A 26,740-nucleotide genomic window follows, 5' to 3' on the forward strand; every position below is an offset into this window, starting at 1 on the left:
GTTCGCATCATAGCAACTGGTCGAGCAGTGAAACTCCCAGTGGAACTCCAGATGAATGGGGCAATTTGCATATTAGGCTTTTATTATATAGGATAGTCAATCCTCATTAATCATGCACTCTGTACATGCAAATTCCCCTACTTACTAAAATTTATCTTCAACTACAAAATTGCTCAAGTCCTTTACAAAAGCACATAGTTGTCTACAAAAGCAATAGTTTCATCAAAACCTAGTTGTGTGGATATTGTAACTGGTCCTCAGAATGAATTGGAACACCTTTGACAGCACTTTCGGCATCATCTGAGGACATGTGCAGAGCAGTGAAAAAACTGAGTTGCTCCACACACATTCCCAGCTGAGAGGACAGAAATAGGTGTCCTCACAGTCTATTTACTGCCACATATTTCACATTGTTGTGCTTTTTGGTGATTTTGTTATTTTACTTTTTAAAATATATTTTATTGATTTTTTTATAGAGAGGAAGGGAGAGGAAGAGGGAGAGGGAGTTAGAAACATCAATGAGAGAGAAACATCGATCAGCTGCCTCCTGCACACCCCTTACTGCTGATGTGCCCGCAACCAAGATACATGCCCTTGACTGGAATCGAACCTGGGACCCTTCTGTCCACAGTCTGACGCTCTATCCACTGAGTCAAATCGGTTAAGTTTGATTTTGTTATTTTAAATGGCCCCCAAGCATAGTGCTGAAGTGCTGTCCAGTGCTCTAAGTGCAAAAAAGGTTGTGAGGTGCCTCATGGCGAACACATGTGTTAGATCAGCTTATCCAAGCATGAGTTATGGTGCTCCTCAATAATCTGTTAAATAAGTCGTCTTTAAACAGAAACACACATAAAAAAGATTCTAGACAGATTTGCTGGTGGTATCTGATGAGAGGCTTGCAGGAATCTAGCCCTATATTTCTCCTGGGAAGTAATGGTTCAGGATTTGCTAATTCAGTGTTCACAGCACAAAAATCAACCGTGTGTGTGTGTGTGTGTGTGTGTGTGTGTGTGTGTGTGTGTGTGTCTTCTCTCACAGGTGAGAGTGCATAAATAGCTATTTGGACACATTTGGCACATGGGGAATGAAACCTGAAACACATGACAGAAAAGCAAACAGGTCCTTCCTGGAGATGGTTAAGAATTAAGCAGAAACCGTGCTGACACAGGTTAGGTCTGACATCTGCAGGGAGAGAAGATATTGGTAGGTCTCTCCCTCCCTCTTTTATTCTCCTACTTTCTATCCTTCCCTCCTTTCTTTTTATAATGAATTCTGGTTTCTTGTTATCAACAAATCTGTGCTCAAAACTCTACTCAGAGCAACAGTATAGCATCAGTTACTCAGTTAAACATAAACAAACCTGGTTCAAGCATGGACACCCTGATTTACTCACTGCGGCCTGTCACACTGGGAGTATTACCTAACCCTCAGAAGCATGTTTCCTCATCTGTGAACTAGGAATATTAGTAATAGTATCCATCTCACTGAGTAGTTGGAAGGATTAAATAAGAAAGTGCACACTACCTGGCATATAGTCATTCTATAAATATTTGCCACTATCCATTCTCCTTCCTTTCCCTCATTGCTTCCTGTCTCCCCTTCCTTTCTTCCTGTCTGACCTTTTTCTTTCCTTCTTTCCTTTCACTAGATAGTAAGGACAGACACTACGTTGCTTAAAACACCATGTCCTCCAGGAGTTTACAGCCTGCCTGAAATGGGAAAAGAACACATTGTATAACTCACAGTACCAGCCAGTGTATATGGTGAAGGTGTACAGTCAGTGCATAATAAGGTGTGCATGGGTGTGGCAGAAGTCAAAGTGGAAACATGAGCAGGCGGTGGGCCAGAAGGGGTGTGAGCCCCTTGAGAGCAGACTGCCTAGCCCTGCCTTTCTCTGGCATTGAGGGGGTACCCTCTGGGAACCCTTGTCACTCTCAATAGGTCAGGTACAGATCCCCTGATAATGTTGGCTAGTCTCTCTCACGTGGTTGGAGGTTAGCTGGCTATAGGCTGGAATAGGATGACCTCAGCTGGAAAACATGGACTTCCCTGCAGTGGGTCTCATCCTCCAAAAAACTGGCCAGGACTCCTTCACATGGCGGCAGCAGAGCTTTAAAGAGAGTGGAATCACACAATGATTCTTGAAGCCTTGATTCAGAACTGACACTCATCAGTTCCTCCACATTTTGATGAGAAGTACTACAAAAGTTATGATGCAAAAAGCATGGACACAGCATAAGTAGAAAAATTGGGAATATTTTTGTGATCATTGTATCATACTCTATCCTCTCAGCAGTAATCACTACCTTAATTTTGTTGTTCATCATTCTCATGGATTTATTTATAGTTTCAATGCATATCTATATAGTATATATACTTATTCTTTTAATATAATCATAAAATGTGTGATACTGAAAAAGTGTCATATTGAAAGCATTATTTTCTGCATGTCATTCAACAACTTGTTTGTTAAAATTTCCATATCATGCTTTTTAAGATTTAACCATGTTGATATAGGTAGAACTATAAGATGTATCTCATTGTGGTTTTGATTTTCATTTTCCTAATCATTAATGATGTTGAGAACCTTTTAATGTACCTGTTGATCACCTGTATGTCTTCTTTGGAAAAATGTCTATTCAGGTCCTCTACTCATTTTTAAAATCAGATTGTTTTGTTGTTGTCATTGTTAATGAGTTGTATGAGTTCTTTAGGTATTTTGGATATTAACCCCTTATGAGATATATGATTTAAAAATATTTTCTCCCACTTAGTAGGTAGCCTTTTCATTTTGTTGATGGCTTCCTTTACCCTAAAGAAGCTAAGTTTGATTTAGTCTCACATATTGATTTTTGTCTTTATTAACTTTGCTTCTGGTGTCAAAACCAGAAACTTGTTGCCAAGACCAATGTCAAGGAGCTTATACCGTATATTTTCTTCTAGGAGAGTTACATTCAAGTCTTTAGTTTATTTTAGGGTTTATTTTTCTGATTGTTGTAAGACAAGGGTCCATTTTCATTCTTTTGAATGTGGCTGCTCAGTTTTCCAAACACTATTTATTGAAGTGACTGTGTTTTCTTTATTGTATATTCTTGGTACCGTGGTCATAAATTAATTAACCATTTATGCATGGGTCTATTCTGGGTCCTCTATTTTGTTCCATTGGTGTCTGATTTTATGCCAGTGCCATAGTGTTCTGATTACTATTACTTTGTAATATAGTTTGAAATTAGTACATATGATACCCCAGCTTTGTTCTTCTTTCTCAACATTGCTTTTGTTATTTGGAGATACTTGTAGCTTCACAGAAGTTTTAGATTATTTTTTCTATTTCTGTGAAAAATGCTATTGGAATTTTTTTTATTGTGATGTATAACATACAATTTTCTATCTTTTTTTTCAATTATAGTTCACACTCAATAATTTTCTGTATTAGTTTCAGGTGTACAACATAGTGGTTAGACAGTCATATATTAATACTTTATAGAATGGACCCCTGGTATTTTAAGTACACCATCCCCCATCCCCAGTCCATACATAGCTATTAAAATAATTTTCTCCATTGACCTTTCCCGGCCACTCCCACCTCCCCAGCACATACTCTCACCCCACTAGTGTCCGTGTCCGTTGGTTATGCTTATATGTATACATATTAATACAAGTCCTTTGGTTGATCTCTTACCCCTTCTTCCTCCCTTGCCTCTCCTCTGAAGTTTGACAGTCTGATGCTTCTCTGTCTCTGGATCGATTTTTTGTTCATCAGTTTATGTTGTTCATTATATTCCACAGATGAGTGAGATCATGTGATATTTATCTTTCTCCAACTGACTTATTTTGCTTAGCATAATCCTCTCCAGTTCCACCCATGATGTTGCAAATGATGAGTTCCTTTTCCTTTTTTTTTTTTTTTTTTTTTTTTTTTTTTTTTTTTTACAGCAGTGTAATATTGCATTGTGTAGATGTACCACAGTTTTCTAATCCACTCATCTGCTAACAGGCACTTAGGCTGTTTCCAAATCTTAGCTATTGTAATTGTGCTGCTTTGAACATAGGGGTGCATATATCCTTTCTGACTGGTGTTTCTGATTTCTTGGAATATATTCCTAGAAGTGGGATTACAGGGTCAAATGGGAGTTCCATTTTTAATTTTTTGAGGAAACTCCATACTGTTCTCCACAGTGGCTGCACCAGTCTGCATTCCTACCAGCAGTGCAAGATAGTTTCTTTTTCTCCCCATCCTCACCAGCGCTTGTGGTTTATTGATTTGTTGATGATAGCCATTTTGACAGGTGTGAGATGGTACCTCATTGTCATTTTTTAATTTTTTTTATTTATTAATTAAGGTGTTACATATGTGTCCTTATTCCCCCATTTCCCCCCACCCACCCCCACTCATGCCTTCACCCCCCTGTTGTCTGTGTCCATTGGTTTGGCTTATATGCATGCATACAAGTCCTTTGGTTGATCTCTCCCCCTTACTCCTACCCTCCCTTATCTTCCCTCTGAAGTTTGATGGTCTGATGGATGTCTCTCTGTCTCAGGATCTGTTTTTGTTCATCAGTTTATGTTGTTCATTACCATAAATGCGTGAGATCATGTGATATTTATTTTTCTCTGACTGGCTTATTTCACATACAGAAGACCAAGAGACATATGAAAGCATGCTCAGAGTCACTAACCATCCAAGAAATGCAAATCAAAATGACAATGGGGCTTATTTCACTCAAGCTTCATTGTCGTTGATTTGCATCTCTCATATGATTAGTGACTTTGAGCAGCTTTCATATGTCTTAGAGGCCCAGTGCATGAATTCATGCATGGGTGGGGTCTGGCCAACCTGGCCATGGGGGAGGGGATTTGGGTGGTTGGCCAGCCTACCTGCTGATCAAACTCCTGGTCGAAGGGACAATTTGCATATTAGTCTTTTATTATATAGTGGCCAGATTATATGCATTCAGAGATTTTAGTAATCTGGCCACTCAGTGTATGTCTGATATTTTGCTGCCTGTGGTTTCCTCTAAGATTTTTATGGTTTCACTTCTTACATTTAAGTCCTTTGTCCATTTTAAGTTTATTTTTGTGTTTGATGTAAGTTGGTGGTCAAGTTTCATTGTTTTGCTTGTAACTATCCAATTTTCCCAACACCATTTATTGAAGAGACTGCCTTGACTCCATTGTATGCTCTTGCCTCCTTTGTCAAATATTAATTGTGCATGGTGGCTTGAGTCAATTTCTGGGTTCTCTGTTTAGGTGCATTGGTCTATATATCTATTCTTGTGCCAGTACCAGGCAGTTTTGAGAATAGTGGCTTTGTAAAATAGCTTGATATCTGGTATTGAGATCCCTCCTACTTTGTTCTTCTTTCTCAGGATTGCTGTGGCTATTCAGGATCTTTTTTTTATTCCATGTGAATTTTTGGAGAGTTTGTTCAAGTCTGTGAAATATGCCATTGGTATTTTAATGGGGATTGCATTGAATCTATAGATTGATTTGATAGTATGGACATTTTAATGATGTTGATTCTACCAATCCATGAACATGGTATATTCTTCCATTTGTTTATGTCTTCCTCTACTTTTTTTTTTTCCAATGTCATGTAATTTTTCAAATACAGGTCTTTTACCTCCTTAGTTAAGTTTATTCCTAGCTATCTTAACTGTATTAGAATTTTGATAGGGGTTGTATGGAACGTGTAGATTGTTTTCAGGCCTGGCATGTGTTGTTCAGTGGTTGAACATCAACCTATGAACCAGGTGGTCATTGTTCAGTTCTGGTCAGGGCACATGCCCAGGTTGTGGGCTCAAACCACATTAGGGAGCATGCAGGAGGCAGCCAATCAATAATTCTCTCACATCCTTGATGTTTCTCTCTCTGTGTCTCTGAAATCAATAAAAATATATTTTAAAAAATACATTGCTTTCAGTAGTAAGGACATTTTAACAATGAGCATGGAATATCTTCTAATTTATTTGTGACTTCTTCAATTATTTTATCTATGTCTTATTGTTTTTAGAGTAGAAATCTTTTACCTCCTTGATTAAGTTTATTCTTAGGTATTTTATTCTTTTTAATAGAAATTATAAATGGATTTCTTTCTTAATTTCTCATTCTGATAGTTTGTTGTACAGAGATGCAACTGATTTTTAGATGTTGATTTTGTATCCTGCAACTTTACTGAGTTAGTTAGTTCTAACAGTTTTTTATGGAGTCTTTATGATTTTCTATGCATAATACCATGTCATTTGGAAATAAAGACAATTTTAATTCTTCCTTTCTGATTTAGATACCTTTTATTTATTTTTCTTGTCTAATTGTTCTGACTAGGATTTCCAGAACTGTTGTGAAATAAAAATGGTAAGAGTGGACATCTTGGTCTTACTCTGATCTTAGAGGAAAAACTTTCAGGTTTTTACCATTGAGTATGATGTTAGCTGTGCACAGATCATATATGGTCTTTATTACGTTGAGGGATGTTATTTCTCTACCCAAAAATGTTCTGTTGTATTTTTAGTCTCTATTTCATTAAATTCGCTCTGATATTTATTTATTTCCTTCTAACTTTGAGCTCAGTTTCTTCTTCTTTTCCTAGTTTCTTGAGGAGTAATGTTTGGTTGTTTGTTTGAGATCTTTCCTTTTTCTTAATGTAGTCATTTAAGACCAATTAATTATCTTAAATTATTGGTAATCTCTTCTGTTTCTGGAGTCTGCACATTCTCATACACAGTGTATTATGTTCTTGTTTTCTTTGTAAATTTTTTATTATGAGATTGCCTTCATTGAATCTTTGCAGTAAGTTTATATAACCTGAGCTGAAAGTATATTTCTCCAGAAAGGTTTAACATGTGTTTCTTTTAGGTTATCCAGGGCAATTATTGGCTTAAAATCAATTTTTATGTTAATTTATCAAAACTGTTCATTCCAAAAACACATTTATAGTATAAATTTTAACTCTAAATTTACTTATAGCATGGACTCGCTCCCACCCTCTCTCACACACACACATTGAGCTCAAGCTATATATATATATGTTAATGAATGAGATTTTAACAGAAACATACAGATGAATACTTACCAATATGTTACCAATTATTATACACTCTCTCCTAAGTCCTATGCTGCTTTACCTACTGCACAAATTTAGATCTAAGTTCAACTTCTGTGAGCAAGTCTCAAACTTACATTGGTGAAGACAAGATGGAGTGTTGTCCCATGCACCAAGGGGTTGTGGGCTCAATCCCCTGTCAGGGCCTATATGAGAGGCAACCGATCAATGTTTCTCACATTGATCTTTTTTCTCTCTCTTCCTCTCTCTCTCTAGAACCAATAAAAACATATTCTCCTGGGGGAGGAGGGATTAGAGGAAAAGGGAGAAAATTTTTCTTCTAATTCAAGTCCAATCTATTGTAAAATGCCAGCTCTGCTCTTGGATCAGTCATGTCCTGCCACTATGTCTGCATTCCAGTCAACAAGAAGGGGAAGGTGAGAATAAGGCACAATCTAAAATTTGTACACATCAGTATCGTTCACACTCCATTGAGTAGAACATAGTTATATACTTACACCCAGCTGCAAAAGAAGTTGAGAAATGGAGTCCCTTTTTTTGGGTGCCTTGTCCAGCAAAGAACTACTGTTTCTATATCTGTAGAATAAGAAAGGAACAAATATTAAGGTTAACTACCAGATTGGCATGCCTACATTACATAATTTTAATCTTTATAGTAAACCTATGAGATACACATTGTATCCATTTTGTACCTAAAGGAAAATAATTTGCCCAAGACAATAGAGTTAGTAGAGAGAAGCTGTGACTCAAAGCCAGATATCTGTGACTCCAAAATGTATTACAACACTGTTGAAGGTGAGATCTAAATCTATAGGTGGTGACATTTGTTTAGAGCTCTCTGTCAGAATATCAGAAGAGACTTTGGAGTCAGATCTTAATTCACTCACCAGTAGGGCCAAACCTAAGATGAGGCAAATGAGATGCTGTGACCATGACCTTTAAAAATTCACCCACTCTCAGGGTTGTACAAACATTCACAACCCTGACAGTAAGTACCTCCTTAAATTTTTCTCCCTAGGAAATTCACTTGCTTCGCCCCACTATCAGCCCTACCCCTCACTTCCATTACTAACTAGCTTTGACCTTGAACAAAATATTGTATTTCTTTGACTCTCAATCTATATAGTATGACTAATACCATTTTCCTCTTAACTTCATAGAATCAGGCAAGATAAAAATGAGATGTAAGAATGATTTACAGATTATAAAGTTGTAAAAAGATAAGATTTAATTTGATTCTTGAGAGTCAGGCCATATTTGGATATGAGGATGTTCATATCTTTTGGGGAATAGAGCAAGACATGGATGGGTGGGTGGATAGATGGAAGATAAAATTATTCATTAAATAAATATTATTGAGTATCATACACAATTTTAGATACTAGAAATTTGCATAATGCTGAAGAAGACATATAATCTTATCTTCTACTTAGTAGAAGACATATATTAAATTAATAATTAGATACATATGTAATTATAAACTATGGTAGCTTTTAAGGGAGAATAACAAGAGGAATATAATTGATATGAACATAAGGGAAGGTTTTTAGGAGTAAATGACATTTGAGGTAAGACATGAAAAATTAATTTTAATTAACTTGACAAAGAATTGAGGAAGATTTCTTTCAGGCTGAGGAAATAAAACAAGTAAACAAAATGTTTAAAAATTAGGAAGTACACAACCCAGTAGAAAAACTAAAACCCTAGATTTCTGCCTAGAAGACCAAAATTTATTAAAATGAATAAAAACGATTCTTGACAAAGGACTATATATAAAGAAAAACCACATGGAAATTTTATAGATAAAAACTATGATATAATAATCAAAATTTAAAAAAATTACTAGACAGGGTTAGAAACAGAATGAAAATGACAAAGAGAAAAATCAGTGAATGTAGATACATCAATAGAAAATTCTCCATGCTAAATAACAGAGAGAAAAAAGATTAAAAAAATATTTAATTGAGCCTTGGGGGCCTGTGGGAAAATACCAAAAGATCTGACATTCATGTCATTGGAGTCACAACAGGAGATAGAATATGGTGCTAAAACAAATCTATCTATATAAAACCTAATATGCAAATCAACTGAACAGCAGAAGGACCAGTGGAATGACCGGTCACTATGATGCACACTGACCACCAGGGGGCAGATGCTCAATGCAAGAGCTGCCCCAGCCTGCAGGCCCTGACAGATGGTCAGTGGTGGCAGTTGGTGCCCAGTCAAGGTGGGTGCGAGTAAGGGCCCTGATCACCCTGCTAGTCACCCCACAGATTAGCCCTGTTCACTGGCCAGGCCTAGGAACCCTACCCCTGCACAAATTTCATGCACCAGGCTTCTAGCATAGTCAGTAATATAAAATAATAAGTTAAAGTTCAATAAGTCCCAAAGAGGATAAATTCAATGAAACCTACATCCAGACACGTATTATAATTAAACTGCTGAAAACTAAAGACTAAGGGGGGAAAAAAATCTTGAAAGCAGCTAGAGAAAAACCAATGCATTACCTAGAGGAGAATACCAATTTGAATGATAGCAAATTTCTCATCAGAGAGCATGGAAGTCAAAAGAAAGTGGAATAACTTATTTGAAGTGCTGAAAGACTATCAATCCAGAATTCTATTTTAAATATAATGAAAATATATTCAAGAATGAAGATGAAATAAAGACATTCTCAGATTAAGGAAGATTAAGAGAATTCATTACCAGCAGCCATCCTTTAAAATTATTGCTAAAGAAACTTATTCAGACACTAGAAAATTGTCTTTCAGGAGAATACTTGGAATATCAGAAATGAAGAAAGAGCAATACAAATGGAAAAGATCTTAGTAAATATAATAGGCTATTTTTCTCTTGAGTTCTTTAAAGCATATTTGACAATTGAAAGCAAAAATTATAACATAATTTAATGAGGTTTTCAATGTATGTAGATGGAATGCACAAAACAACTACAACATAAAGGAAGAAGGAGAAAGGAATTTGTATGGTGATAGATTTCTACATTACACTGAAGTGATAATACTGAGACTGTGATACTGTGCAAACAAACCAACAAACAAAAGTACCGAGACAAGAAATTTATCTTATGCATTCAACTAAATAAGAAGTCAAATTGTACCACTGGACTATCAGATCATGACTGCTTCTTCCCTTAGAAGAATTTCAAATGGAAACTGCCTCATGGCCCATCCCTCTCACTTCTATATCTAAAAATTACCAAATCCTCTCAGTTTATTTCTAATCTTTTCATTTCCTCATCCCACTAGTGCCTTCATAGAACAGGGCATTATTTTTTTTTAATCTACACACTATCCCTTCAACTTGTCTCCCTAACTCTAGTTTTGCCTCTTCTACTTTCTTCATCCCACTCCAATTATCTAAAATTCAAATATCCATGGAAGCTGTGACCTGTTTTGGGTGAGCCATCTCTCTCCTTTAGCCTGGCTTCTTCTTCCAGGGAAGTAGAGTTCCAAAATTAAGGACCAACCACTGTATCTTCTCTCAGGCAGCTCAGAGCTGTCTGACCCCACTTCCGATAAGCATTCTGAGTTGCTGATTTTAAAAATAAGACCTGAGCGGGGAAATTGCTACATCTTCTTCCAAAGGCTGTTGTAGATGCCAAAGGCGGTGGACAATGAACCATTTGTGGTTAAGGGTGGAGTAACCACCATTCAACCAGGCATCCTGGGGATTCTCCTTGCCTATTCAGTGTCCTCCCTTTCCAGCCCATCACCAATAAAGTGGGAAAAGGGCAACTTTCTCTGACAAGCCATCCGATAAATAAGTAGCTGAAGTGTCAACCATGTGACCTATTCTGAACTAATGCTAAGTCTCAGGTAAAGACCTTGGCCCTTTCTGCAAGACCTTGTGATCTAGTTGAAAATATGCACACATATGAATCATTTAGAGATTAGCAACATGCATTTATTTATTTACTCATTCACTTTTTAAAGTGCCTACTCAATGCCAGACATAGTATGGTATGTTGAGCCACAAAGATGGAAACTTCACTCAAGGAGCTGTCAGCCTACTAAAATTTACACCAAAGTAAGAATTATAATACAAAAGGGACTTAGAGTTGAAGATATTAATAAAAACTAAAGTTGTCAGAGAAACTTACATTTAAAAAATGGTATGTGAGAAATATCAACTGATGCAGATAGATAGCAAACTCAACATAAAATATAGAAAATAGTGGCAAGTGCTAAATGAGAGAAAAAAAGCAGAAGAAAAAAAAAGCACAAAGGACCTGGCTGGCATGGCTCAGTGATTGAACTTTGATCTCAATTCCTAATCAGGGCAAATGCCCGGGTTGCAGGATCCATCCCCAGTGTGGGCATGCAGGAGGCACCTATCAATGATTCTCTCTCATCATTGATGTTTCTATCTCTCTCTTCCTCTCCCTTCCTCTCTGAAATATATCTATATATCTATATATCTATATATCTATATATCTACATATCTACATATCTATATATCTACATACCTACATATCTATATATATCTATATATCTATATATCTATATATCTATATATCTATATATCTACATATCTACATATCTACATATCTACATATCTACATATCTATATATCTACATATCTATATATCTATATATCTATATATCTATATATCTATATATCTACATATCTACATATCTATATATCTATATATCTATATATCTATATATCTATATATCTATATATCTATATATCTATATATCTATATATCTATATATCTATATATCTATATCTCTATATCTATATATCTATATCTATATATCTACATCTACATTTATATCTATATCTATATATAACTATATATACTATAAAGCACAAAGGGAAGCTGAAAGGAAGGCTGGTGGTGAGAACTAGGTCAGGATGGACTGAATGACTTGTAGTCTGTGGGATGGAGGATACCGCTCTCCACCTGCCCAGCCTACCCCCTCTTTTCCGCTCACCCCACTCCTACACAACTTAGCTCCATCTTCCCTGACTTTCACACCATGTTCTTCCACTTGGGAACCCTCTGTTCTCTGTACAGTTCAGAAATGTATTTTCTTCTGTCTGGTTTTCTAATTGCTTTGTGTGTGCAATTCTTGTTTCCATTTTGGAAGACTGTCCTCAGTGAAAGTGGTTCTACTACCCACTTCATTTTCTTGGTATCCCACACAGTGTGCGGGGCTGAGAGAGAATGTGTTGAAGGACAGCCCTGGTATATATGTGGGAATAGTTAAGGGAACTTCAATCTCCAATTACCACTATCACCACTTGTAGGACATCACCAGTCACCCCTGGAAGGTTCATTTCTAAAAGCTTAATCTAGAAGGAACAGAAAGAAATGTATGTCATATCTGATGAGTCCACCTCCTTGTGCTTCTAAAGGGTCCAGACCTTTGTAAGTCAGCATTTTCCTACAAAATTGTGATCTTCCAGAGGGCAGAGACTATCTGGATAAAGTTGCAAAAATGTCACAGGATGACCAAGAAATTTTCCAGGCATCTGAAAATGTCCACCCCCTTATGACATGCTTGTTTCTAAGGACATAAATTGTGTGGTAAGAAGGGAAATTTTGGTATAAGAAAAGACATAAGAATCTCTGTTTACACAGATCCTGAATATAGGACTGGGACCCTCCTAGGATCCAGAGAGAGTTCTGGTCATCTCCACCAAATGACACTCCCCCAGACTGATCTAAACCTGTTCCCTTCCTCCTAGACAAGAGGAAGGAAAAGTCCCATTCATAACCACGGAGAAATAGAAGTCTTCCTCACTGATTATATACAATTTACAGCAGTGTTTCATTTGGTGCCCAGGAGCCTGTAATAGCTGGAATTACCCTTGTTCCTCTTCCTCTGTGAAGAGCCAGAGCTGAGAAGAGCTCTGTGATTATGGGTCAGGGCATGACAACTTTATGCCAGACTTGCTTGGCCTGGTTTGTGGTGTGTGTATGTGTGTGAGTGTGTGTGTGTGAGTGTGTGTGTGTGTGTGTGTGTGTGTGTGTGTGTGTGCGTGCGCGCGCACGCGTGTCTGCTTCCAGGACAAAAATTTCCCCTCTCCTTGGGTGGCTTTTTAATGAATTAAAATGTTGGTGCTATTTTACACATTCTTACCACACAGAAAGAAAAGGCAACGGAGGGGAGGGGAGGAGAGGAAAGGGAAAGGAAGGAAGAACCATTCCCCCACCCCACAACTTTACATGTAGGATGTACTGATGTTTACAGTACAGGATATAGGAATCTAATAGTAACAAACCTAGTTTATTTGGCCCATGTTAGCCTTTGAGTTTGACATGCTTGCCCTAGATCGTTAAATTGAACTCTTCCCTCTGACAATGCACTGTGACACTTCTTTCCTAGAGTTTTCAATGCAGAAGCCCTGGAAAGAGTGGCACACAATAGAAAATACTAAAAACCCTAAGTGTAGGGTTGCAAACTTTTTCTGAAAAGGGCCAAACAGTAAATATTTTAGGCTTTGTGGCCATATGGTTTCTATTACAACTACTCAACTCTGTAGTGCAAAAGTAGACATAGACTATATGTAAACAAATGGGCAATAGAACATAAAGTTTCAATATAACTTTATGTATAAAAACAGGCAGAAGATCAGATTCAGCCAGTAAGATATAGTTTGCTGACCCCTAAGGAATTTAATAATAATAATTTGAAAATCTTGATGCTTTTAGAGTAAAAAACCAAAAGACAGACTTAGAAAGAATGGAGAAAGAAAGGAAGGGGTGAAGAATAGGAAATAGTTGTTTTTAGAAGAGGAACAACTTGGAGCATCTGACTTACAGGCTGAATGCAAAGAGAAGAAAAACCCCAGTTTGAGTCAATTGTGGGTGAAATTTAACAAATCATCAGTGGCGCTTTGGAAAGCAAGTACTGAGCAGTAACATTTTGGTCCTAACACAAAAGGACTTTCTATATTATCTATTTCTGTGTATCAAATCAACCAAAACTTACTGACTTGAAATAAGGGGGGGGGGGGGGAAGGATTATCTCTCATAGTTTCTGTGGGTCAAGAAATAATAATGGTTTGCCAAGTGTTCTGGCTCATGGTTTCTCAGAAGATAAATTAGAGGTCAGCCAGAGCTGCAGTCACCTGAAGACTTCACTGGGACTGGAGCACCTGCTTTACTCACATACCTGGCAAGTTGGTACTGGCTATTGGTGAGAAGCCTCAATCCTTCTCCACATGAGCTCTCCACAGGGCCACTTGAATGTCCTCACAACATGGCAGCTGGCTTACTCAAGAGTAAGCAAACCACGAGGCCAGATAGGAGCTTCAATCTTTTTATGACTCTAGCATCAGGAGTCATACACCATCACATCTACCATACTCAATTGGTCACAGTGACCAGCCCTGATTCAATACAGTGAGAAGCTGGCCAAGAACCTTAATACCAGGAAACAAGGTACAATGGGGCTCATCCCAGAGGCTAGCTTCCTACCACCTAAATACTAAGAGAGCTAAAAGATGTACCTCTATCTCTCTAGGATTTGCATAATAGGATGGCCTAGGAATTTGTGTTAGTTATAATTCATCTGTCTAGAGAAAGAGGTCATAAAGAATTAAGAGAGAGAGAGATTAAAATATGGCACCCAACTTAGAGTTGCTTTAGTGAAACAGGATTGATTTCACTTATGAAAGAATCTAGAGGTGGAAGGTTTCAGGGTTGGTAAATTCAGCAGCTTGTTGATATCAGGTTCTTCAACCTTCTGCAGTTTTCTTGTCTCTTCCTTCATGATTACAAGATGGTTGGCATAGACCACATTACATGCTTACACAGTTGCATGTCAAAGCAGACTGAAAGGAACATGTGTTAGGTAACTAGCTAATAGTATTTTGCCACAGATTCTTTATCTACATGTGCAGGTATGACACTGTGAATGAGTAATATGAATGGTGTACTTGTAACTTCCCTGGAACCACAATATTGTAGAGGTCACTGAGTCCAGCTCCCATCTGATATTTGCATCCTGCTATCAAACTCAGAGAACATAGCTGCAGACCAAGATTTTCTCTCACTGTATGTAGTAAATTGGGTTAGGCACTGTAAATATACAACAGAGCCTTATGTTCAAAGTGCGGAATTGTAGGAATTGACAAAAAAGTTTAAGTCATTGTATTTCTGGGACAATCCCGGTCCCCCCAACTGATGACAGAAACTATGCAAGTCTTTACAAGTACATTCATCAGCATTCTCTGACCACCATGTATATGGGATCTCTTTTTAAAAACTACTTTCAGGAGAGGCACATTATGACTTATTCTCATAACAGTAAAACCCAAAATTGGTAACTAAAGCCCAAGAATAAAAGTTGCCAGGAGAGAAATGTCCAATTCAATACTAGCAAGAATTTTTTTCAACAAATGGGCAAGTCCAAAATGGATTTTCTTTGTAGGGTGGCATTTGCAAGCAGAGTCTCTGTAATAAATTTCTAATAGAAGACTCTAAAATGGGGATTCCTATTTAGGGTGAAAGTTGGTTAAGATGACCATTAATTGCCTCTCTAACTCCTAAGTCAATTATTTTTCTATGTTTACTGCTTAGAATTTCTTCCTGATGCCAAGCCTAAACCTCTTTCATTGAGCTTTCAACCTTTTTCATGAGTCATAGAAAATGGGAGGTGATGACCTTAGAGAGTGTCTTCTTTGTATTTCTCAAACATCTTGAATCAGTGCTCCCATTCAATTACCGTAGAATCGACATTGTATGACCTTTCTTTTATTATTTGAAGTTTCAAAGTCATACTTTAATCAACTTGCTTAAAACATAATTTACATAGAATAAAAGATAATCATTGTAATTATACTGTCCCATAAGTTTTGAAAATGTGCAGCCTCCACCGCAGTCAGGTTAAAGAGCGTTTCCATTACCTCAGCATGGCGCCTCATGCCCTTTTGCAGTCAATCTCCACCACTCCTGCCTCAGGGTGTTACCACTCTGCCTTCTGTCATTATAGATGGTTATTTTTGTCTATTGTAGCATTTCATTTAAAATATGGAATCATAAAGTATGCATAAATTGTCTGCCTACTACATCCATGGATTATCCCAGCACAATTTGTAGAATTGCATTGGCATCATTGCTGAAATCAGTTGTTACATATGTATGAACCTACTTCTGATCTCTATTTACTCCACTAATCTTATCTCTGTCTTATATCACATCCTTTTTATTTCTGCAGCTTTATACAAGTCTTTTAAAAATAATAATAATAAATCTTTATTGTTCAGATTATTTTAGGTGTCCCTCTTTTCCCCCTTCAACCCCATAGCTTCCCTCCACCTGATTCCCAATTCCACCCCATGCCCTTACCCTCGTCCCTGTCTTCATTCATAGGTGTAAGATTTTTGTCCAATCTCTTCCCGGACTCCTCAGCTCCCCTTCCCCCTGAGAATTGTTAGTCCAATCCTTTTCTATGTCCCTGATTCTATTATATTCACCAGTCCATTTTGTTCTTCAGATTTTTTATTCACTTGATTTTTAGATTCACTTGTTGGTAGGTATGTATTTTATGTCTTTTTGTTGTTCATAATTGTTATCTTTACCTTATTCTTCTTCCTCCTCTTCTTAAAGAATACCCTTCAGCATTTCATGTAATCCTGGTTTGATGTTGATGAACTCCTTTAGCTTTTTCTTGTCTGTGAAGCTCTTTATCTGACCTTTAATTCTGAATGATAGCTTTGCTGGGTAGAGTAATCTTGGTTGTAGGTTCTTTTTGTTCATCATTTTGAATATTTCTTGTCACTCCCTCCTGGCCTGCATAGTTTCTGTTGAGAAATCAGCTGACAGTCGTATGGGTACTCCCTTGTAGGTAACTAGCTGTTTTTCTCTTGCTGCTTGCAAGATTTTCTCTTTGTCTTTTGCCCTTGGCATTTTAATTATGATGTGTCTTGGTGTGGTCCTCTTTGGGTTCCTCTTCTTTGGGGTTCTGTGCATTCCTGAACTTGTAAGTGTATTTCTTTTACCAGATAGGGAAAGTTTTCTGTCATTATTTCTTTCAATAGGCCTTCAATATCCTGCTCGCTCTCTTTTGGCACCCCCAAAATCTGGATGTTGGTATGCTTTAAGCTATCCCGGAGGCTCCTTACATTATCATCACACTTTTGGATTCTTTTTTCTTTCTGCCTTTCTGGTTGGGTGATTTTTTCCCTTATATTCCAGATCTTTGGTTTGATTCTTGGGGTACGTTGATCTATAGTTGAGTTTCTGTATATACTTTATTTTAGACATTGTATGCTTAATTTATGACTGGTCCTTTTCCTTTTTTTTTTTTTTTTTTTTTTTGGTATACTCATTAAGGTCCTTGAAGGTCTCACAAAGCTCCTTGGAAGTCTCATCAAGTTTCTCAAAGGTTTTTAGATTCTTGAGTAACCTTATAAATGTGATTCTGAACTCTGTGTCATCCAGTAGTTTACTTTCCTCCATCTCTTCCATTCGTGACATGTTTCTGTGTCTCCTCATTTTGGCTACCTCCCTGTGTTGATGGAGTGGCTTTGTGTGGTAGGTGACCTATAGGGGCCAGTAGTTCAGCTTCCCCAATCACCTGGGGTGGTCTCTTTGGGTATCCCTTTGTGGGCTGAGTACAAAGTCTTGGTGTAATAAATCCTTGATTGCTGTTGGTACACTGGGAAGAATCGATCTCCAGGCCAATTGTCTGTGAGGTCCCGCTGTGTCTATAAAGGAAGAACTGCTGCACTGGAGACACACTTTGTTTCAGTGAGGCTTTGTTGCTTACTGAGTCCGTCTCCCAAATATGTCACTTATGGGTGTGAGTGGTTGAAATTGACCATTAGGAACACTGGCTTCTGGATCTCCAATGGGATGCAGTTCAGCTACTGTCTTTGGCCACCCTGTAGGAACTATCGCAAGAACTACAGTTTTCTCCTGTTTGCTTGGGACTTGGCAGTTTTGTTGCTGGAGCTGCAGTTTATATCATTAAGCTGCCACAATACAGGCCATTTATATGCAAAAGCAGCTATGTGGTGCCTGGGCAGGTCTGTAGAATGTGTGGGCGGGGCCTCAGGGCAGGGCTTCAGGGTGGGGCACTGGGTTGGGGCGTGGCTAACAACAATGATTGCTGCGAGCACCTCTGCAAGAGTCACCCTCACTTTCGGACCCAATGGCCAACAGACCAGCTTCTCCCCGTAGGCGTCTGGGTCCCCCACATGGCCCCAGAAACTGGATTTCAAACTGAGAGCTCGTTTCCCTTTGGGTTGAAAAAAAGAGCCGTAAGCCCAGTTGCCCACCACCGGCCCGATTTGTGTGCCTCTGTAGCTAGGCTCCTCAGCTTTTCGGCGCTTGTGCTCCTTTCTCTTTCAGCCAATCTTCCCGTGGTTTTGGGTGATATATGTCCTTTATATTAGTTTTAATTTTTAAATTGTCGTGCGAGGCGGCAGACCATTTGTTTACCTATGCCGCCATCTTGGTTTCTCCTTTATACAAGTCTTGAAGTCAGATAATGTAAGTTTCCAACTTTGTTCTTTTTTTTTTTTAATGGCTATTCTAGGACCTTTACAATTCCTATAGATGTTAGAGACAAATCATTAATTTCTATGAAAAGCCCTCCTGTTTTTTTAACAGTTTTATTGAGATAGAATTTGTATACCATAAAAGTTATTCATAAGAATAAAATTCAAATAATTTTAGTAACTTACAGAATTGTGCAACTACCACTACAATTCAACTCTAGAGCATTTCCGTCATCCCAAAGAGCCTCAGTACATTTGTAATAACTGTCCTTTCCCAACCCGCAGCTCAAGGAAGCAGCTAATCAACTTTCTGTCTCTATAGATTTTCCTTTTAGAACATTTCAGGTAAATAAAATCATTTATGTGATCTCTTCTGTCTGGCTGCTGTCATTTCTGAGGTTCTATCTTGTAGCCCCTATCAGTACTTTGTAACTCTTTGTAATCCTAGCAACAAATTTCATTCCATTGTAAGAATAGACCACATTTTGTTTGTGTTCACCAGTTGATGGATATTTGATTGTTTCCACTTTGGAATTTCTATGAATGATTCTGCTATGAACATCTATACTAATAAAAGGGTAATATGATAATTGAGTGGACGTCTTCTGGATATCCATCCAGACAAAGCCACAGCAGCTTCGAGGCCCAGGTCTCAGGCCTACCAGCTGCTGCGGCCAGCAGTTCCAGCAGCAGTGGGTGATGGGGGTGGCGCCTTCCCCTGATCATCCCAGTCGCCTCCCACAGAGGATATCCCCTGAGGGCTCCTGGACTGTGAGAGGGGGGCAGGCTGGGCTGAGGGACACCCCTCCAGTGCATGAATTTTTGTGCACTGGGCCTCTAGTTCATATATTATATAAGTGTTTATATTGACAGATATTTTCCTTTCTCTTTATGTTTCACTTTTTGAGGATCTGCTAAACTAATTTTTTAAGGCTGTATTATTTTATATTCCCACCAGCAGTGTATAAATTTAAATTTTGGTCACCCAAACCCTAGCCAGTTGGTCTCAGTGGATAGAGCGTCAGCCTGTGGACTGAAGGGCCCTGGGTTTGATTCTGGTGAAGGCCTCAGGTTCCTGGCCCTGGTCCAATGGGATGGGGTGGGGGGAGGAGGGAAGGAAGGAGGTAGGATGCATATCGTGTGCAAGCACTACCAGCTGGGCCTTCTTGTTGTCCACCAAGGTGGTGACAGTGTTAACCCCTTCCCAAAGTCAGATGACTTCTTGGTGGGGACATCCCCTTTTCAGGCAGCTTTTTTCTCAGCTTAGACCAACAATCCCAGCTTTTTCTCTTGTTTTGTCTCTTGCCTTGTCTCTTGCCTATACTTATAGCCCAGCTTGAAGCATTTGAGTAGCTGTTTGGCAGTCCAAAGCCTCAATGAACTGGTTAATGGTGAAAGACACTTTCAGCTTAGAGAGAATAACCCTTTGACACTGCAGCTGATTAGAGTGTGGCCATCTGACAAAGTGGGTGAGGTCCCTTTCGGGCTGGATGTTCTGTCCAATGCCCAAATTCTTGGGCCTTTTCATCATCAGGGGATTTACCACCTTCTTGGCCTCCTGCTTCTTCACGATAGCAGGGGCCTGTGCCACCTTCTTCTCCCCTACTGGTGTGGCTTAGTGTTCAACACAGATGTAAGGACAAACGTACAGATTTGGAGCTCTTTTTTTTTTTACATACACCTTCTTCTTTGTTACTCCACCCTACAAATACTGTCTGCCTTTGCCTCCCCAAACTTTGATCTCTGTGTGCTTAACTCACTGCGTTCTCTGGGCTCCCACTTGGGTTCTCCTTTCCTGCTCTGTGTTCTGGAAAGTTCATCCAGAAAGAAAGAAAATGTGATCTTAGGGTCCATTTCATTTATTTCTTACCCAATTGTTTTATATATTTGTCCAGTTTTGTTGCTGTCTGTTTTGGAAGTACAAATCCAGTACAAGTTTCTCCAACATGGTAGAAGCAGAAATTGCCAATGTAACTATTTTTTTTTAATGACAAGATGCAAATTATAATATTAAAAGTGGGTGTTTTGTTTGTTTGTTTTTTCTAATTAATATGCTCCATCCCCACCAAAATTCTGATCACCTATTAACAGAGGGCTTGGCTCTTGTTGAAAATCACTCTCATCTAGTGAAGTCCATACATTCAAAGTCTTTAATTCAACATTTATTCAAACATTTCATGAACTTTATAGACATGAATAAGACACTATTGCTGCCTCAAGGATTTTACTATCATAGTGACAACCTATTCAGATTATTATAATACTAGAGGCCCAGTGTAGAAATTCATGCATGGTGGGGTCTGGTTGACCTGGCCTCAATCGGGACGGATCAGGGCCAGGCCTGTCGGGAGGAGACAGCAGGAAGTCGGCCAGCCAGCCCGCCCAATAGGGGCCTACCAAGGCCGTGCTGGTTGGGGGGAGGGGCTCTGGGCAGTGGATCAGCCATCTCAGCCCCCAAATGGGGTTGGGGAACCGATCAGGGGTCAGTGGCAAGGGGATTGGCCGTGGGAGTTTGGCCAGCCAGCCCCAGCCCCAATTGGTGTGTGTGGGTCTATCAGGGGCAGAGTTGACTGGGGGTAGACTGAAGGCCAATCAAGGTGGTGGGGGCCAATTAGGGTTCAGGTCGGCTATAGGGAGGGGCCACAGAAGATTGGCTGGCCAGCCTCACCTCCCGATCAGTTGGTTCGCTGACTGCAGTGGGGGGCATAGCGACTGGTCATTCCAGTCATTATGGCTTTCCAGTCACCGGCTTTTTATCTATTAGATAACCTGATAAGGGCAGTGATAGAGATACATGCAAAACATTAATGAGAAAAGGTGAGGAGGGGAGACAGGGACACCACCAGATCCAGCTTAGAGACAGGTGAAAAGTGGACAGAGATTGCTTCTGGAGGTGACATTTAAGCTGTATCTTTAAAGATGGGAAGGAATTCACCAGGCAAAGAGTGGACAATGAAAATGAATATATTAAAGCAGAAGCAGCATTACGTGTGCCTGAGAATGACAGATCCTGTGAGGGTGCTGAAGCAAGAAACCCTGAGAGAGAGAGGCAGGGATGGCCTGGAGAGGCCGGCAGAGGTCAGGCACGGGGGGCCTGTCACGCCACACTGGGGAGCCTGCCATTAGGCCGGAGTCCTTTACATAACTCCGCACGGTGGCTGGCAGGGAGCATGACTGCCTCAGCACGCAGTAGGTATTATTAGATGATGATCGTGAGAGGCAAACCTGAGAAACTGCAAAACTCTGATCAGAGCCAAGTCTCTTATGTTCTGAGACTCCAGAAAGTTATCTGACTCCTCTGCCCCTTTGCAAATTCAGCTGAGATGTGTGGCCATGGTGGTCAGCCAACTCTGAGGTGCTGCCTCCTTGGCAGCTGGCTAACCCTCTAGGCTTGTCTAGATGGCTGGAGAACAGGAAAGGACAAGGGGAACAGTGGGGAGAAGAGAGAGCGGGTGAGAGAGAAAAGACAGATCGGGGAGACTGGAATTACACTGAAACAGGAAGATGGAGCCTCAAATGGAAGAAACAGATCACAAAGAACTTTAAACCAAGAAGATTTCTGGGGCGGAGAGGAGAATGTGGCCTCCTCCCAGCAGGCTCTGCAAATGCTTGGATGTTCAGGCCACAAAGCTGATTGTCCAGGGCTTCCCTCCTCCCCCTCTCCCACCCCTCCCCCCAGTGGAAGGACTGCTGGGAGTAGAGTAGGGTCTTCTGTCTGAACTTAGGCTGGGATTTGGACAGATCTGGACAGCCAATGGGCGGCCCCAGTGGAGGTCTATTTGCCTGAAAGAGAAGGAGCTCCTGTGAAAGAGCCCATCCAGGAGGAAAAGGGAAGCCAACCTGATGGCTCGGACCCACAACAAAGACTTAGTCCTCTGTGCAAACAGACTGACATAAAATCCGGACGAGGGATCACCAGCGCACAGGCAGTGAGACATTCCTTTACCCAGCGTCGCTGTGGAGAAGAGGACTGAGGTATTTGTTCTTGCTTTGAAACAAAGCGTAAGGCTGTGGTCAGCTCCTCAAGGTCTTTGGGTGCTGAACTCTCCTGAGAAAGGCAATAGCGCAGTCCGCCTTGCCCACAGGGATGCATTCCAGGCCCTCCAGTGGCTGCCTGAAACCGCAGGTCGTACTGAGCCTTAATTCTCGTTGACTGCCAGAAAGGTGGCAGTGGCGTTTTCATGGAAAATACAACCTCTCGGTCATTTTTATGTTTTTCAGTCCAAACCTATTCCCGAATCTGTGTAACCATCCCTTACATGCAGTGAACAGTTTGTTGTCACTTATCTCAGGGGATCCCTTGCTGAAGTTGCTTACAGGCTCAGGGCTTTCTGCTGCCATCAGTCAGAACACGTTTTGTGTTCATGTCTTTGCCCACAAATTTTGTTTTTCCATCCTAACTAAGCACTTGTCACACGCTGTGGCAGTAACTTCCGCAGTCTGCGGTGTAACAGCAAAACTAGCACATACTTCTTTTTCCTTCTCTCAATTTCACAGGTAGAAGATTTGTGTTTACGGTAGATCTTAACAAGGTCAGCATAAACTTTTTTTTCTTTCCTTTTTAAATCCAGAACTTTCACCTTTCACTTTAAGCTTCTCTTTGGTATTTCCAATTGCAGGCATCACTGCTCTTGCACGTTTAGGCCATCATTAAGTAAAATAAGGGCCACTTGAACACAGGCACTGTGATGTGGCAACAGCCGATCTGTCTCTAAGCTGGATCTGGTGTCCCTGTCTCCCCGCCTTGCCTTACCTCATTTATGTTTTGCATGTACCTCTTACTCTGTTGCTACTGAAAAAGGGAGACTCACATCCCAGATGAGACGGAGTGGGGTGGTGTAAGATTTCATCACACTCTTCAGCACAACCTGCACTGAAAACTTATGAATTGTTGATTTCCAAAATTTTTCACTTAATATTTTTGGACAGCAGTTGACCACAGGTAACTGCAACCACAGAAAGTGACACTGTCAATAGCGAGGACTATTGTACCCATCAGCTGTCCATCAGGAGGTAGGAGAGGTTGGACAGGGGGTTCCACACTGACCCACTGCCATGGCCTCAGTGAGACTGCTCTGGAACTCCTGAAATACGAGCTGGTCAAAGCAAAAACTAACTAGGAGAATTTGGATTACGAATGCTAATGGGTTCCCACTAGGATATGGGTGAGACACAGGGAAAGTTGAATTTCACTAGGAAAGTGCAAAGTATGGATTCTTTCAGAGACCAACTGGCAAGATAGGTCCTTGGAGACCTTTGTTTTAGTAGAAACGTTCTCTCTCAAATCTTCCCATATATAGTGAGTTTTATGAGCTCTAAACGCCTTCTGCTCAGCTCTAGAGCAAAGTGCTTCCTCAGCCCTCTCCTAAGCACTTGCCCATCTTCCATCCATCAAGACTCCCCCAAGCAAACCCCGCCACTGAACACCTATCTAAGCAAGAGGGAAGGGAGACCAAGGCAGGTGGCCAGGCCCCTGTGTCAGGTGAGCTCAAAGAAAAACCAAGACAAAAGAGAGACACTAAGCACCACAGCTACTTTATTCTCTACTGATAATTTTCTTTCTTTCTTTTTTTTAAATTTTATTTATTTATTTATTTTAATATATTTTATTGATTTTTTACAGAGAGGAAGAGAGAGAGGAATACAGAGTTAGAAACATCGATGAGAGAGAATCATCGATCAGCTGCCTCCTGCACACCCCCTACCGGGGATGTGCCCACAACCCATGTACATGCCCTTGACCGGAATCGAACCCGGGACACTTCAGTCCCCAAGCCGACGCTCTATCCATTGAGCCAAACCGGTCTTGGCTGATAATTTTCTTTACTTTGCCAAATTAGCTATAGAAAAAGGAGAATATTTTTAAAAATTAAATGTAAAAAGTACAAATAAACAGCTTTTGACAATATACATGAGCTTTATGTGCTCTCCTTACGATCGCTCCCAAGGTGTTTGACTTTATTATGTACTAAGCAGAACTCATAGAAGGTCACCTGTCTGGCTGTGACCAAGGTAGTTCCCTATTCAGGTAAAATTCGGCCAACCTGGACCGCATGGTACCCCACTTAGGGACAAGGACCCTGTCGTGAAAGGAGACAAACGCTAACATTTTTCCCCCACTCACCTCCACTAACTCTTGGCTCATCCAGAGAAAGTGATTGACAACCCCAAAGGCTGCTGGACAACTATTTGACAGAGGGGTCCACTGAGAGGCCTCCTCCACCTGTTACTCTTTTCTTTATCACTTCACATCCATAGGGGTCCCTAAGCCCCAAGAGAAGGGTCAAGTGCAAATCTGGTAAACCAAGAAGCCCTAGCAGTTGTCAACTTAATTAGCCTTCAGGAGAAATCTATGGATATATGAGCACAGTGGAGTTGCTATAGAGACAGGCCCAGGAGGCGCATTTAGAACAGGGCCTCATCACATCACCTGATAAAAATAAGACCCAGGCTTTTTAATAGCATGAATTACTTAAGTTTTATATTTAACAGGGGACGATACCAAGGCTATTACTGGTTTTCAGAATATTTTAGGAATCCGGGCTGCCAGTTTGTACATATGTTAACAGCCATCACAACATATGCTCTGGAGGCTGGCAATTGAGAACTAGAAGCTCATGTGTCTCTCTCACCCCTGAGACAAGAGAGGGACCTTCTCACGTTGGGTTTGTCCTCCTTTAATTGGGGAGGAGATTTTCAACACGTTTCAGAGGAAAGACTGGGAAAGAGCTCTACTGTGCTTTGCACCAGGACCTTTGCATATATTATTGCTAATTCCTGTAACAACCCCATGAAGTAATGACCTCATTTTGCAGATGAAAACATTGAGGCTCAGAGAGGTTCAACATTTTCCCAAGGTCACACAGCTAATAAGTAGCAGAGTTAGAACTCAAATCCAGGTGTCCCCCATTCCAAAGCCCATTGCTCTGTACAAGGGAGAATCTGGGACGAGGGGAATCAAAAGAGATTTAACGTTTTTATTAATAGATGGCGTGGACTTTATTATAGTTTAATCTCTCCTCTAAGGAGGTCTGAAAGTGGATGGGCTCCAAGAAGAATTCCAGAGATTCTGACCTCTGCTGATGAGCACCTCTCCAGGTATCCAAGGCAAGTGTTCATTTCAAACTTTCTTCTTCTGACCACCCCATGCTTCTGGGTGCCTTTCCCCCAGCTCAGTCCAGCAGGCATAGTTAACACAAGATCCCAAAGCAAACACCATTGACAGTGTCTCCACTCCTCTTGCAGACATGAAAGCTTAAAGACATGAAACTAAGCTGGGAGTCCAAAGGGAAGGTTGTTTGGTTGTGGGCTTTGATTGTTTGTTTGCTTGTTTTTTACAATTTTGTATTTGCATTGTTCACAACTCTCCTACTCTATGCAGAGATGCTTGCTTGCTTTCGGCTTTATTTATTTATTTATTTATTTATTTACCATTTTCCCAACAAAGGCCTATATTGTAGACTCATTCTGTAGCCAAGAGGTACCAGTCTTTCCTTGTGGTGGGAAATGGTGCTGGTGACGATAGGGCTGGGCAGAAGGCAATGGATGTGACAGGGAGGGGAGAGATGGTTGGAAGCTTGGGGCCCTCTCAGTTTTTCTGCCGAAAGTAATGACAGAAGTTGTCTGGGCTCCAAAGGATCTGAGGGAATATGTGGAGGGAGAAACTAAAATGTGTGGCTTGGCAGAAATTCTAACAAAAGCATCACTCGATGTGAACTAGGCAGAGAAGCAGAAGGCAGGGGGATGCCACAGATGAGGCCGAGGCCCAAGCAGAAGCAGAATGCTTCGAGTCTCAGAAGAGGCCCTGAGCAGTGGATCCACCCTAGGAACTTTGCCCATGCTGCCTGCAGCCTCCAGCCTGTGGACACTGACTGGTGAATCATTTGGGCCATTGAAATAATCCTGTGGTTGACTCGTGGCATGTAATAAGCTCAGTAGTACCCGAGGGCCAGCCTGGAAATCCCATTTCCACTCCAGGCAAGCACACAGAGGTTAAAGGCATGGTCTTTCAACTCACACCAACTTTATGTCCTGGCTTTGCCACTCAGTAGCTATGGTAACTCAGGCAAGTCATTTAAGCTCTCTGTGCTTGAGCTTTCCTGTCTGTAAAATGGGAATTATACCTATCAGATGCCAAGGATGAGCTCAGGTAAGAAAATGGCCAGTGGGCTATGTCCAGGGCAAGAGACAAGGTTCACT

At 40.3% G+C, this 26,740-nt stretch overlaps 1 pseudogene; it reads right to left on the reverse strand.

The window, feature by feature from the left end:
• Positions 1-1,673: 1,673 nt before the first annotated feature.
• LOC118729552 lies at positions 1,674-23,164 on the reverse strand (annotated as a pseudogene).
• Positions 23,165-26,740: the final 3,576 nt, after the last annotated feature.

The sequence above is a fragment of the Pipistrellus kuhlii genome, unplaced genomic scaffold, assembly GCF_014108245.1.
Source record: "Pipistrellus kuhlii isolate mPipKuh1 unplaced genomic scaffold, mPipKuh1.p scaffold_m20_p_3, whole genome shotgun sequence".
NCBI lineage: Eukaryota > Metazoa > Chordata > Mammalia > Chiroptera > Vespertilionidae > Pipistrellus > Pipistrellus kuhlii.